This window comes from Melanaphis sacchari, unplaced genomic scaffold (assembly GCF_002803265.2).
Source record: "Melanaphis sacchari strain LSU unplaced genomic scaffold, SCAv2.0 Contig134_pilon_pilon, whole genome shotgun sequence".
Taxonomy (NCBI): domain Eukaryota; kingdom Metazoa; phylum Arthropoda; class Insecta; order Hemiptera; family Aphididae; genus Melanaphis; species Melanaphis sacchari.
In genome coordinates this window covers 435,002-450,377 of record NW_020270560.1, presented here as the reverse complement: position 1 = coordinate 450,377, position 15,376 = coordinate 435,002, and positions in this window count along the sequence as shown.

The following is a 15,376-nucleotide window of genomic DNA, read 5'->3' as shown; positions in this document are numbered from 1 at the left end:
TGTTTGCGGCATACAGATAATAAATTGAGTTCAGGTTTACACAGAGAATTATTAACAAGGCTAGAATGGTTTTTCATGTTTTACGGCCAGTGTACTGACTTACGTTGTTATGTATTCTACATGTCAGTGCCTGAACTACAAAATTGCTCGAGGTTTAACAAACTTATTCCAGTCGAGTCACATTAATAGAGTCGATTACCGCATATTATATTATATTATGGTTACTGGTCGTGTTTATTCGCTCAATGTACAGAAGGAATAAAATGTTATTTTGATATTAAGATACGGTCAGCAGTTCGAGTTTTGTTACGATGCAATAGTTTAAACGATAGAAGAAGTCACATTTATAGCTATGTTGTTCGACAACTATTAAATACAAAATTGTGGTCAAAATATGAAAGAAGTACAAATATTGCGTGTCGAAGTCGCCACGAAAATTTTGTAAAAATATTTTTAATTTTGTGTCACACAGTGGCGTTGTATTTCTTACGTGATATTAGTATACGCGGTAAAGCTACGAAGAAGAAAGGTCTGTAGAGAGAAGAAGGTATGGCGTTGATTTTATGTCATACGAAATAAAAAGACAAATGCAGCGATTAATGTCACCGATAGTACCGCTGCCGGCACAGCCAGAACAAAATAAAGAAATTTAGTACTGCTGTATTACTTAGAATGTAGTAAAACTTGCTTTACTACGACCGACACGGAAAATCTTCATAAAAGCTGAGACAAGGACGGTAGATTGATTTCGACAGCCAACCCCGCCATAATGCAAAATGAGATTGAAAATAATATCAGTAGCAACATCCAATGCATGGCTTGAATAGGCGATATGCCATTATTATTTGAAAATTACCACAGCTCGTGTTCTGTCTTCATAAATGGTCGTATTAGATGCTGATATAATATATGTTTCAGTAACGAAGATTATTTCAATATTGACAGAATTACATACGCGGGGTATGCTGTGTCACATACAGGTGAAAGTAAGATACAGTACTTCCAATGGCAACGTCCCAGCAATATATAATATAAAATATAATATTGCAGAAATAACAGCCAGAAGCGCAGCTTTCCTGAATAGCTGTTATAAAGAAAATACAGTTATAATGCATACTGCGTATAGGTCATTACAGCTATAGCAAGTGAAAATAGCGTTTCTGTTCATTCGACATTGCTTTACGAATGCTTATTAAATAATATTTTTATTATATAGACAAACATAACAGCCATTTTTACCAGTGTATCTTCGAGTAAATAATTGTTGCTATAACTTAATTTTGAAAATGTTATTGTTATAGCACACATGTAAAATACTATTTTGAAAATTAGGATGTCATATTTCGCTTGAATTTATATGGAAAAGTACAGTCTTCCGTATACTGTAGTTCACAACAAGAGCGTCACAATTGGCCGTCATTTTCTGTCAGTTACTAATATTAACAATGCCAGAATTTTTCATACATGTATTACTGAATGTCGGCAAGGCGTGGTAAATGCCGAAGCCTGTATGAAGGAATACCACGCTGAATATGAATACACCAGATAACGTCCGATAAGGGTCGGCAGCCAGCTATTCAGAACGCCGTATTTTGCAAATCTACTTAAATATGTTCACCTCACAGGCCTATAAGAGAGAATGGGTTATTGGTCACAGAGTTACCACATTGGCTTGTTAGTTGGTCACATAGGCCACCGAATACAATTGGCTTAATGATTTCGAGTTTGCTGTATCAAATACATATTATCTGAGTTTTTATTGTATTAGATCACTAATTAATTGCAGGTTGCGACTGCCAGGTAGTGAATCAATATGTTTGTACTTATGGAAGACAATCACTATTTAAGATAATATTGATATCAGTGAAAATATTGCTTGATAACTAAAACTAATAATACAATATAATCAGAGAGTCTACGACAAGGCCTGATACTGGTTAGTAACATGAGGAAATAATATCATATACATAAATTAGGTTGTAATAGGTTGTGATGGTAGGTTTCGACAGTCAGCAGGTTGCAGTCAGGATAGTTATTTCGTTATATGGCAGGTAGATGATATTGCTGGCGATATTTCATCTTTTTATCGCATCGTAATATAATATGGCATTATCGCAGGTTTATAGTTAATTAAAATATTACAATGAAGCGATAGGTATGCCAGTAAAATATGTTTTTATGAGAGTAAAAACATTTTATTAATGTTATTAATTAAAGAAGTCATTAAATTATTGGTATTGGTTCATATGTAGCATTTGACGGCATTGTTCATAATTAAAACAATATGACGTTAAATTAAGTTTGATTACACAGAAGAATTAGTTTACAAAGATAAATCTCAGCTTTCTATCATATGAATACTTATTGTTTTTCTATATCAGTTGTGTTTCAATAATATTTTAGCAATATCTGTTGAAATGATACTAGGAGAAGAACATGTCCGCAAAGGTCCTGACGAATACCGTACATTTACAATATAACGATCGAATTAAAAATTTAATCGTCGTGTTCACGGTATACATTACCACTAATAATTATTATAAAAACATCTTTTATGTTTTATGCCAATAATTCTACATATTTTTCTTTATTTTCAATTAAAAATCAGTGTTTAATATTTAAAATCATACGAAGTTAAGTAACGTAATGTACCTACGTCGAACCACGGCATTAAAATTTTAATTCGATCGTTATATTATGTAAATGTACGATGGCACAGTGTTGATATTATAAATACCTAAGTAAAATCAGAAGGACGTATTTACTGAACTGTGATAAATTCGGAGCACTTGGAGCAGATTATTGAAGGAAGGTAGAACCTCCTGAAGAATAAACTATCATCTCCAAATATGGTCCAAGATTACAAGTTAAAATAAAATATTAATTTAGGCACAATACAAAATATAAGAAAACACAAATTTAAATGTTTGTTGTACCTACTGACATGTTTTCTGCGAATCTGTTCAATTAGTTCATTAGAAACAATAGAAACAGAGTTTTTAATTTTTAATAGTTTTGAAACGGTTATATTATTAGATTTTTAGAAATATGTGTTCTTTGATTAACAGTAGAATTCAAATCATGAGTTAACCATGTAAGCGTCACATTGTTTTTCGTTATTCATATACACTTTTATTTACTTTCGATGAAAAGTATTCACCATTACGGTAATTTTTCTTATTAGGCAATGAACGAGTGCCTGTTATCATTCAAAATGATTGTACGCACAATATATACCACAAAACTCCGGTTTTGGTTCCAAGTTATAACACTGTACTACGTCATCACTGTTTAAATTTTGGTTTTTGGGCACTAATGGCTTGCCATAGCTGAGCGATGATAACAACAAAAATGTTTTAAAGTTTTATTTTCATACAATAAAGAAACAACGATTTTTAACGAAATGAACACACGCACCTTACCGTTTACTACTGCCAACTGCTTATGAATATTTTTACTCTTTATAATTGTAACATACTCTATATATTATAACATTACGATATTCATGATAAAGTGATGAAATATCATGCTGTACCGACAATGAATCGTTGAAGCCTTTGGCCAGCGTTGTCGGGCTATCCGTTGTGGTTCAAACCGTCCATGCATGGAATTCCACATACGCTGACCGTGTGCTCATGTTCCACGGATACATGTTACATACATATAACTAAAAGAAAGTTTGTTCATAATTTACTGTTAAATGAAATGTGTTTATAACATTTTACCGACCAGTACTTAGAGTACACCATCGAATGCAAGCCTGATAGAAGAACGATTTTGTTGTACGTTATATAAGGTGTTTCGACAATATTTAATTTCCGTTTTGGAATATTTTTAAATTTTTGATAAACATAGTAACGCCATTTACGTTAAGTCAAAAGATATCTACGGACTTTTGTGTTAGATCAGCTGATCTTCGTCAAGGAAATTCAAAAGATTGAACAGGTAAGAAAATTGATTAAAAATTCAATCATGACCTGGTGTTATTGATATTATTTCATTATCATTATTTTTCAGCACCATTATGCACATTATCTAAATTTATTTTATCTTATTAAACGGGAGATATATAGTGTTACAGTTAACTATACCTTTATTGGACACTGAAGATATAAAAGTAAAAAGTTAATATGACGTTGAGAAGACTATTTATCAAATACAAATGCTTGTTATTATTTCCATACAAACACGACCATGAGACGTTTGGCAGGATGATGAAGAAGGCTTGTTTCACTGACATCAACCAGTGATAGCCTGGCTTGGTAGCATGAACTCATAGGTAATGGTAGAGCTGCGGAAGTAGTTGGACAATAAACACATATATGGATTTAAATTTTTAAACAGCAGTCTTAGAAATATTAGGCAATGTTAAAAATCAATTGAACTAATTGAGTTCAAAGAAATTTCTATAACTTTGTATCAGTTAAAACATGGAATAATCTGGAAACGAGCAATTTAATTTGTACAAATGGTAGACAGACAAAAGGTAGTGATCTATTGAGTTGGGGTACGGTATTAAAATGTGTATGGAATAGACTAGTACTGAGATGTAACGAAATATGATAGTTCGATCACAATAATTGAAAACGATCGAAAGATGTTATCGATGTGTTCATACGATATTATATTAAAAGCACAATAATTAATTTAACGATCAGCGTCATCATTTAATGAAAATAGAAATTATTTGATGCAAATATGAAAAATAAACAAAAATTGACACGAAATGATTATTGAGGTGATCTAACCAGAAATATTATTCTGAGTTCGATCAAGTCTTTATAGAACAATCTATATTTGTGATATTTACGTAGGTTGCACAAAGTACTTTCTAACGTTCGAGTAATATAGATGCGTTTATAATAACTGACCACATTTATCGAAATAAAAATATAGAATATTCTCCGGACGATTTGAAAATCCTGTAAATTTGATGGTGGATAATATTCAAGAAATATTCAAATATTAGTATTGAAATGCTACAGTAAGATGAGCGTTATTTTCTATATTTGCCTTATAGAAAATTTCAACGTTTGATTACATATTCATAGATTACATTCCAATTAATGAATCATGGTCAATTCTCCTATAGATTAAAAATTCATGTATTTTAATGGATCAAATAATTATTCAATATTTGTAACGTTGGCGATTATACTGTAAAGTAGGTAGCGAAAATATTTGTTTGATGGATTTAATGAATGTATACATAATTGTATTGGACCTACCATGTGTAAAGAATTACTAAAATAGCTTAACTAAACTCACCTCAATGTACTTATATCTCTGAAGTTAAACAGAAATGTGGTATCCCTCATTTTCAAAATATTGTTTTGTATGATAAACCACTCAATAATCTATAATTTGTAATAAAAGTTCACGCAAAATTAGAGTTAAAGTTCTGAAAGTTATACTTAGAGGGTGCGTTTACACCTGAAAGGTTACTACAACTGAACAAAATTAAATCAAACATATTATTTGTTCAGTAGACTTATCTCTTTATGAATGATTCATGCTGTAATATTTAACTTTTCAACAGTCTATCCCAACCTATTCACTTCGATAAAAATATTATAATAATAGTGTCAATAAAATAAATATCCATAGACAAGATATTATACTAAATTCACTTACTGTAATAAAACGTATGAATTTATATACACGAACAAATATTTAGTTTGTTCGTTATAATAGTTTTTAGTATATTTTATAGCAAAATTTTATTTAAATAGGAAAGCAAAAATCAGCTATAGAAAACATTATTGTATAATCTGTAAGTTCTAGTACGTATTTATATACCTAATATTATGTATTATTATATTATAATATAATATACTATATTATATAATTGTCAAACACAACATTTATAATTTTTCGGAAGTCAATATGTATGTATTTTGTATCTTACTTTTTCTACACTTACCTATATATTGTATAAATATATTTAATTTTATCACATACCTACTTATTAATAAAATAATCATATAATCGAATGTATAATATTGTATTGAAATAAATCATCTTATAAGTTCAATTTTATTCGTTACTAAAGTAATTATTACTAATTTGTATAGTGTGTTGTATAGATATCTAATACATTATCTAATTATTTTATGAGATAAATTTTAATTTGTTTTTAAATTTTTAACACAATAAATAATGTATATCATATTCAAATTATGTTTATATGTTTTTGGAGGGGTTGTTACCTATGGATGTTTTATACAATTATAGGACTCGATTTTCGATATTTTCAAAATCCATAAAATCGTTTTGCATTTTTGTTTTTGTTTTCACTTTTTGACTTGTGAATAATTGGTATAATAAATTAAAATATCAGAAATCTAGTCCTATACGTTAACAGATTCAACTGTCCTCTTCAACTTTATAAGAGGTTTTTTGATCTAAACCAGTCAGTCAGCCGTGTTTTGGAACTAAAATAGTTTTACTCACAGCCGCAACCGTCACGTCAATGCGGTAATGAAGGACGGTCGCGGGCAGCGCAATAAATCGAGGATATTTTATTTGTTTCATTTACGTAAATATAATCTGAACATAATAGTTATTTATAAAATTAATGCAACGACGTGCGGAGCGCGGACCGCCGATAACAGACCGACCGGTTTTGCCCGCGAGCGTGATGTCGGAACTAGGAGGGGACAAACGCTGCCGCTAGAAACGAAAGCAGCACATGACGGCGTAATTACTAATTTTTACCGTAAACATGCCAATTTTCGTTCCATCACGGTAATGTATTTAGAGCAAAATACTTAATTAAAAGTGTGATATGGTGACGTATACACTGATTTTCGATATTTCTTCAAGATCGACAAAATCGTTTGCGTTTGTGTTTTAAACTTTATTCGTTAGATAATTGTATAAAAATTAAAATTTCAAAAATCGAGTTCATACGTCACCAATATAACTTCCCACAACTTTGATTAAGGTATTTTGCTCTAAACCATTCAGTAAGCCGTATTATTGGAACAAAATTGGCATGTTTTTGTACGGTATTTTCGCTGGTATAGCGTCCTCTTAAACGAAGAGATCTATTAAAAGTATCCACATTAAGAGAAATTACAAATTTTTTTTCTTTTTATTGCACTTAAAAATACTAAATATGCATGCACTTGTATTATTTTAAAAATTAAAAGAGTAAAAATATGCTCTTATTATTTTTTTTTTTTACATAAAAATTTTCATTAATGTCAATCCAACTAGTACGGTTGTTTCTAAGATAAACTTCAAACTTGTTTTAAGTTTATTTTATAGTATGCTACTAGTATAATATTTACAAATAGTTTATTATTAATATATTTTTGGAATACCTTTAGTTTTATATAAAATGCCATGAAGTATGTTTGAAGAATAGTTTGTGGGTAAATATATACTGTATACTTTATAAAATATAGTATAAAGACTAACAAGTATTAATAATTTACGAAACTAAATACTTCTATCGGTTTTAAATAAATGTACATCCGTAATATATAACAACACAAGACTTCAAATTTTAAAGGATTTGTCGCTTATTGTTCGTTTTTTGGCATTTTCGATGCCAACTTAAACAAAAATAGTAAAACTTGATAAGAAACAAGAACATTTTCCTACTTGCAAACAGTATTAATCAAAATTGAAGTATCTAACGAATAACGATTACATTTTTATTTTTTTGACTATATCTATTAACACATTAGGTTATATATTGAATCAACTACAGTAGTTGTTGAATTATTTTCAAAATAAAGTATTTATACAATTATACATAATATAATATAAATATTACGGTAAAAGTCCGAATATTGATCTATATTATAATGTGATTTCGGTAAAACCTAGGATACACAAATTAGTTTGGTCAAACCTCGAATGATTTTTGTAGTTCGGAATTTTACAAACAACATTTGGTAAATCTTAGGATACATAACCAACGTTGGTAAAAGTCCGAAATTTTTTACCAATTATGTGATATTTTTTTCCATTGCTTTATAGTACTCGTAGTTCGTATACGTATATAAAGATAATAATAATTATTATTTAAATATATTTATTATATACTTAGTATTCAATAGGTACACACATTTATATTATTAATAATTATTATAATATATTATTCATACGCATAAATATAAATAATATACATCTATACAAGTATTATTCTAAATATTATAGCAAAAAATATTAATTATAATTAATTATTTGTGCAGGTTTGTTATGGCATCTTGAATTATACAACATATTTTTGAATAGGCACTTACATCGATTTGTGATATATTTTTTCAAATAATCGCACCTTATCAAGCTTTGTTCATCAATCAAAAATAGTTGCGATACTGTTTTATGAATACAAATTTCATTGTCTGAAGTAATTATTGCGGATTTTAAACAACTTTTTTTGTAGAAAAATAGATTTCGCATAGAGTGAACTTATTTCGAGCGAAAAGTTGAGAGAGTTTTCCTGAATTTTTGCTTAATTTATATCAATATCCAGTACCAAGTTTTAAAATGTTTAATATTAACAAAATCACCGATCGCCAACTTATTTTTTTTATATTGATAGATTTCAATTCTTTAACTTTATTCAATATAATATATTATATTTTTGATTAGTTATATACAAAGAGCTTTTGTTATTTTTCGCTGGGAAAAAAACCCTATTTAAAAGTTCATAAAAAGTATTCTAAGTAATGTATTGGACGTAATACAGTATTCATGATAGTTATAAAACGAATGCTAATTGTAAAATTATTTTCAATAGGCCTGGATATCAATTTATTATCTGTATTATAAACTAAACTTTATGCACAACATATTTTTTAGTTGGAATAATTTTTATCACATAGGTAGGCATATTTTTGGCCTTCTATAATCATGATTTATATTAAAGTCAAAATAAAATTCTAAAATCAATTATAGTATAATAATTCGTAATAATAATATAAATATGTGTACCTATCTAATATAGTAGTGGGTACTAAGTAGTAGCTAATACGTATATACTTCAATAATAAAATAGTATTATTAATTATTATTATTATTATTATTATATACGAGTTTAAAGTAAGGGAAAATAATATCATTTAATTGATAAAAAATGTCGGACTTTTACCAACATTGGTTATTTATCTTAAGATTTACTAAATCTTGTTTGTAAAAGTCCGAACTACAAAAATAATTCGGGTTTGACCAAACTAATATGTGTATCCTAGGTTTTACTGAATTATTCGGTAAATGTCTGAAATTTGGACATTTACCGGTATTCGGACTTTTACCGTAACATATATTATATAATATATTTTAGAGGTAGCTATTTCTGTTGTGTACACATATTAAATTCTATGCATAGATATAGTTACAAAATAGCGATGTAGGTAAATTTTATGCCAACTATTATAATAATTTGAAATTTGAAAAATACGAATACACGATACGATATACAGTAATACCTTCCTTAAAAGACACTTCTAAATATCAAACAACTTTTATGACAACAATCATTTATAACTTTTGATTTCGACAATTTTTATCGTAAATTAATATTTTGGATGCAATTTATTGGGTGTTTTTAGCTACGAAAAACGTTCAACCTGAGATAGTAAAGAAATGTTTTTTTGCGGTCTGGCTTTAGGCACCGCGGTATCAACATTACTGATGTTGATGGCCAACTTACACCAACTGAAGAACTTGGCGATCTCATTAAGCTGATTGATAATAACATTATAGATAATGAATATATAATACTAGACGATTGTGTATAGGCTATTTTGACTATTTCTATGTTATTTATAGTCATTAGACGTTTTCGATTTTTTGGTGCAGATATATTAATACATATGTATACTATATATTTACCTGAGATCTATAGTTTTGGCATTTTTGTAACTTAATCTAATTCATGAGATATAAATATTAATATAAATATATACTTATAATCGACTGGGATTTTGTTTCGAATATTTCACCGTATATTATACGGGGTTACTAAATCGATGTAGGAAATACTCAGGTAGTCAGGTCTCATAAATGGTATCATATTAATATCATTTCAAAACATGTAATATAAATGTATAACGTTTTTAAATTTACCGTCGTCAAAATGTACATTTGTATCATGATTACGCAAATTGTGGAATATGGGAGTTAAAAATTCAGAAAATCAGAAATAGATATTATCAATATTTATATGCTTGTTGGGTGCGTTTATTATCTTAGTAATACAATTAAAATTTTTAATGCATCCATTAATTATTACATTAAACATGAAAACGAATAACATGTGACATTTAGGTAATAAATATGTATTTTTTGCTCATAATTTTGAACTGTGTTGAGTTAGGATTTGGGCATTTAGCGTTTAGTGTTTAATGTATATAACTAGACCACGGATTATATGCAGTGAAAAAACATTATTATATGCATGCAAATATGCAGCATAAAATAATATGCCTAGATTTTGTTAAAATACGTATTATGTACTAAAATTTAAAATATTTGTTTAGAAAAATTATTATTATTATTTAATTTATGATATTTATTATACATAATTATCATGTTGAAAATATTTACTTAGAACTATAGTTTTCGTAGCAGTATTTTACTAGATGTTGCTCCAAGTAGTCCATTGTAAGACTATGGCGTTTGTCATCTAAAATAAGTTTAAATGCAGAAAATGACCGTTTAAAATCACAAGACGTTGCAGGACATTATTCAAACTTAGAAGCCATGTTACTTGTTATTATATTGGGCAGTATAGTACTTATTGTGTCATTAATATAAGCGTTGATTATACTTAGGGAATCATGATCAGGATTTGTATTCAGTAATCAAGTAATCTTTGTTCTGATTTTTTTTTTTAAAAATACGTCAAGCAGATCAGATGCTGTTTTCAATAATTATTTTATAACTTTTATTAAATTGGCAGTAGAAAATTGTTTGATTTTAGATTTGTAATAAGTTCTGGTATTTAGAAAAAAATTGTTTAAAAATATCATTGTATGCCACTTTTACAAATCAATGAAATGTAGTATATATACCTGGTAGAAAAAGGCGATTATATTTATATGCATATAATTTGTGGTATATACATAATTATTTCAAATTTTTAATACCTATTAAGTTTGATTGAGTATTATTTACAAAGATGTTTATTACAACCGATACTTTCATTTTTATACAGGTACAAGACAAATTTACGATTTAAATCAAATACCTAGTTGAATAATAAGTTGATATACGAGATATAGTTCAAAACATATTACTAAATTTTAAGTATAATACAATCATAGTATAACGATATAGTTTATTCAAGTGTCCATTAGTCTAAGTGGTATTATATTTTTACAAGTAAACTTATACCCTTTATTGAAATTTGAGATTATTAATCAACAGTAATACTGATAGTAATTTGTATTTATAAATTGTTTCGTTATTTAGTGAATAATGCATTTATATTTTATAATTTAGATTGATTAAACTTCTTACATTATTGTTTTTTTTATGTATTATAATTTATAACCATTGATTAAAAATAATAAATAACTATACAGTGACTGATCCAGCCTGAGATAACGGGAGGGGGAGGGGCAAATATTAAAAATAACTTATATACTACACACATAACTTAAAATTTGTCATTATTTTTTTCTTTGCCTTTGTAATTTTATATTTAATTAGATATCTTTCTATTATTAATCATTAGAGAATATTCATAATATAATCAATGCTAAAACCTACAGTTTTATTATAAATTAAGATTAACATTTATTTTTATTAAATAAAATAGGTATAAATTGGTGTTTAGTACTAGGTATAATAGTAAGTATTATGCTTATGTAGTAGTTTTAGTTTAAAAAAACTCAAAAAGTTTATTGTATTAATTTTAAGTCATAATAGTGTCATATTTAATTAGGTACAAGACAATTTAGATTTAGATCTTTGAAAAATTATTTTTTGTGTATCTAAATAAATAATATGTTATATTACATAGGTAGTATTTGATATTTATGTATTAATACATTTTTTTCAGTGTTCAAAATAGAAAAAAATTACGGATTAAAATTTTAAAGTGATAAAATGTATTATGTATACTTATGATCGAAATAGATAAATTGCGTCCCTCAAAAAAAGTCATAGTAATATTTAAATAAGTTTGAGAAGTCAGAGAAGAAGAAAATTAATAAAAAAGAAAAATTTGAAGAATTGCAAAAAAAAAAATTATTTGTTAAGATATTGTATAAGAATTATTATATGAATTTACATTTCATACATTTTTGAATCATGTACAAAATAAAGAGCAAAACCAATATTAATACAATTACATTATCAGTCCTAAGTCTAAAAAATTGAAATGTAAATATTGATTTTGCAAAAATGTTATAAGACGTAATTGTTATCTAAATAACGAATGTTAATTTTAATTAGAAATTTACATAAGTATATAAAATACACATGATGCAAATACAGTGGACTCTTTGGATTGATATGTAGGTACTTATAATTTATTGATTTTATTTTAAAATCTCAAGTTATTATAGTACTCATTTAAAATTATAATATGTATTTAGAGCAAAAATAATTAAAACCAAAAATAGAAGTTTTTAATTTTTTAAATAAAACAGTTAAAGAATAGCAATTATCAAAAATATACTAAGAATAAAATACTGTAGGTAACTTAATAAATTGTAGTTTGGAGTTTCTGTCACAGTAAAATAATAATTGGCGTAAATTCTACGAATTCGTATTACAATAAATTATTTATTCTAAAATATAACTCAAAATTTAAACTTATTTATATTAACATAATCGTGTTAAAATATATAATACTAAGTTGTTGGGTCACCCTTTATAGTCTTTAGGTATTATAGGTACTCACCAAACAGATTTAATTCGACCTTTCTGTATTCTATCATAATTTAAAGTGTAAGTTGTGCAAGATATTATGATATTAATATTTTGCCGCATGCACTTTCATGCTATTTAGTGTTAAAACTTAATTTCAATTTGGTCATTCACTTATCCCTTCAACAAATAAAATTAAATGATCTAAACATAATGAATTTTAATAGTTTTTCTTCAAAAGTATTGGTAAAATACTTACTAATACATTTATACAATTGTTTCCGTTTGTTATACATTTTATTTTTAAAGTCATGTTCTATTTTAGCAGAAAAAAAACTAGATGAATATAGTTGGATATGAAATATTACATATTATCACGTTTTCGCTCTTTAGTTAAATTTGAGTAATTTTTGTATTTATAAGAAGTGGTTTCTCACTTTAATGTATTACACCAACCAATCTACTATTAAGAATATTATACTTGGAACTATTTGTTTGCAACTAGCTGGGTCTTAACTTAACTGTCCAAGTCTGCATGTGATGATTATTTACGGCTCACACTTAAATTCCCCTCTCCGCTATTCCTTTCTCTTTGTTGGAATTGCTAGGATTTAGTCGTTACAGAACACATAAATTATAAATTCCCGCAAAATCAAAGCATTTAATAAAATAAGTCTACACCTCCTTTCTTACATAAAACATTAACAATAACTTACATAAATATTAACATAAATATAATATAATTACCGCTATCAGTTTGGATTATTAAATGACAATTATTATGCAAAATGAATTATATTTTTATATTTGTATGTTATAAAGTTATTTAAAATTTTTAGTTTTTTTCTACGATTAAATATAGTTTAATTTTTGTTTGTGTTGGTAAAAAAGCTTTAAAATGTATTACAAAATTTTATATTATTTGCTTTTACACAAATTCAAAAATATTCAAATCATCAATAATATGTATCTAAACTTTTAAAGTTGAAATGTTGAAATAATATTCGTTAAAATAAAAAAAATTTGAAAAACAATTATTTTGTAGTTAAAAATTTATAAGATTTTCAATGTCAACAATTAAGGCTTGGAAGGTAAATACATGGCATTACATAAATCGTTTTTACAGAAACATAAAAAAATCTCAAAAATAATTACGCAAATTTTTTTTTAAGTTCAAATAGTGATGCTAATAGTTTTGATAAGAAATTTAATAGTAGTATTTTTCGTTTGTAAAGACCGTGGTATAGGTAAAAACAGTGACCACGCGTATAGAGTGATAAATTATCACTTAATAAAAATTACTATTTTATAGTAAATATTAATAAAAACTTTTCTTTTGGTTTCTAAGCTTTGAAAATTTAATATAAAATTCTTTATAAATAGCTTATATTGAAAATATAAAGCCTAAGAACTGTAACAAGAAAATTGTTTTTTATAAATATTTTTAATTCCAATTTGGAATAAATTAATTCTTTAAATAATAAATAACAATATATTAATTTTTTTGTCAAAATTTAAAAACTTTCTCGTGAGATTTTAAACCTTTATGTATTTTATATTATTATAAATTTGACTATAAGCTGATATTTTCGATTTATTTTAAAATATTATCTATTTATTTATAATTATTATGAATTTATTTTTACTGTTTTACGGTATTTACAGAAATATGTTAGGTACTAAATGTTGTATTATATAAGTAGATATCATATGGTATAAATTTATAATATTATTATAATTAAATACTTATAATTAGAGCTCGGAAGTTGATGACTTTAAAAATATTAAAAAATGATCTAAAAAAATATTCAAATATGACTTAAAAATGACCTAAAAAATTATAAATATTTGTTTAAAATTAGTAAAAATACATTTTAAAAAAAAAAAGAGTAGTAATAATAATAAAATGATTACATTGTACTATTAAAGCATAAATTATATTGTCAAAAGTAAAAATAACAGTTAGTAATAATTCCTTTATTCTATCGAATCTTTATCTTTACCTAACCTGTATACAACTTGTATAAAATATAAATTTGAAGTAGGTACTTATATACAGTCTGTGTAAAATAAAACTATACTTATAAAGATGTTAATTGACAAAATCTAATAATATATAGAAGAAATTGAACAAAAAGAAAAATAGGACCTAAAAATGACAAAAAATGATTTAAAAATGATAAAAAATGACTTAAAAAGTAAAAAAAAAGCAAAAAATGCAAAATTAAAATTAGTTATTTAGATTCACAAGTTTATAAAACGCATTTGTGGCCAACAGAGCATCGTATAATAAGTCTCCCCTAAAAAAATGCAAAATGCATCAACTTCCGAACCATAGTGATAACGAATATTAAAGACAGTAGAGATAGTGTTAAAAGTTTTTGGAATAATATCAATGTCTAAAACTATAAAATATATTACAACTCAATTAATTTAAACAGTGGTATTCTATTAATAAAATAAATTATTTTTTATTATAATTTGTATATCTAAATCTCATCTATCTTTTTTATTTAAATTATGCATGTGCTTAGCAGCT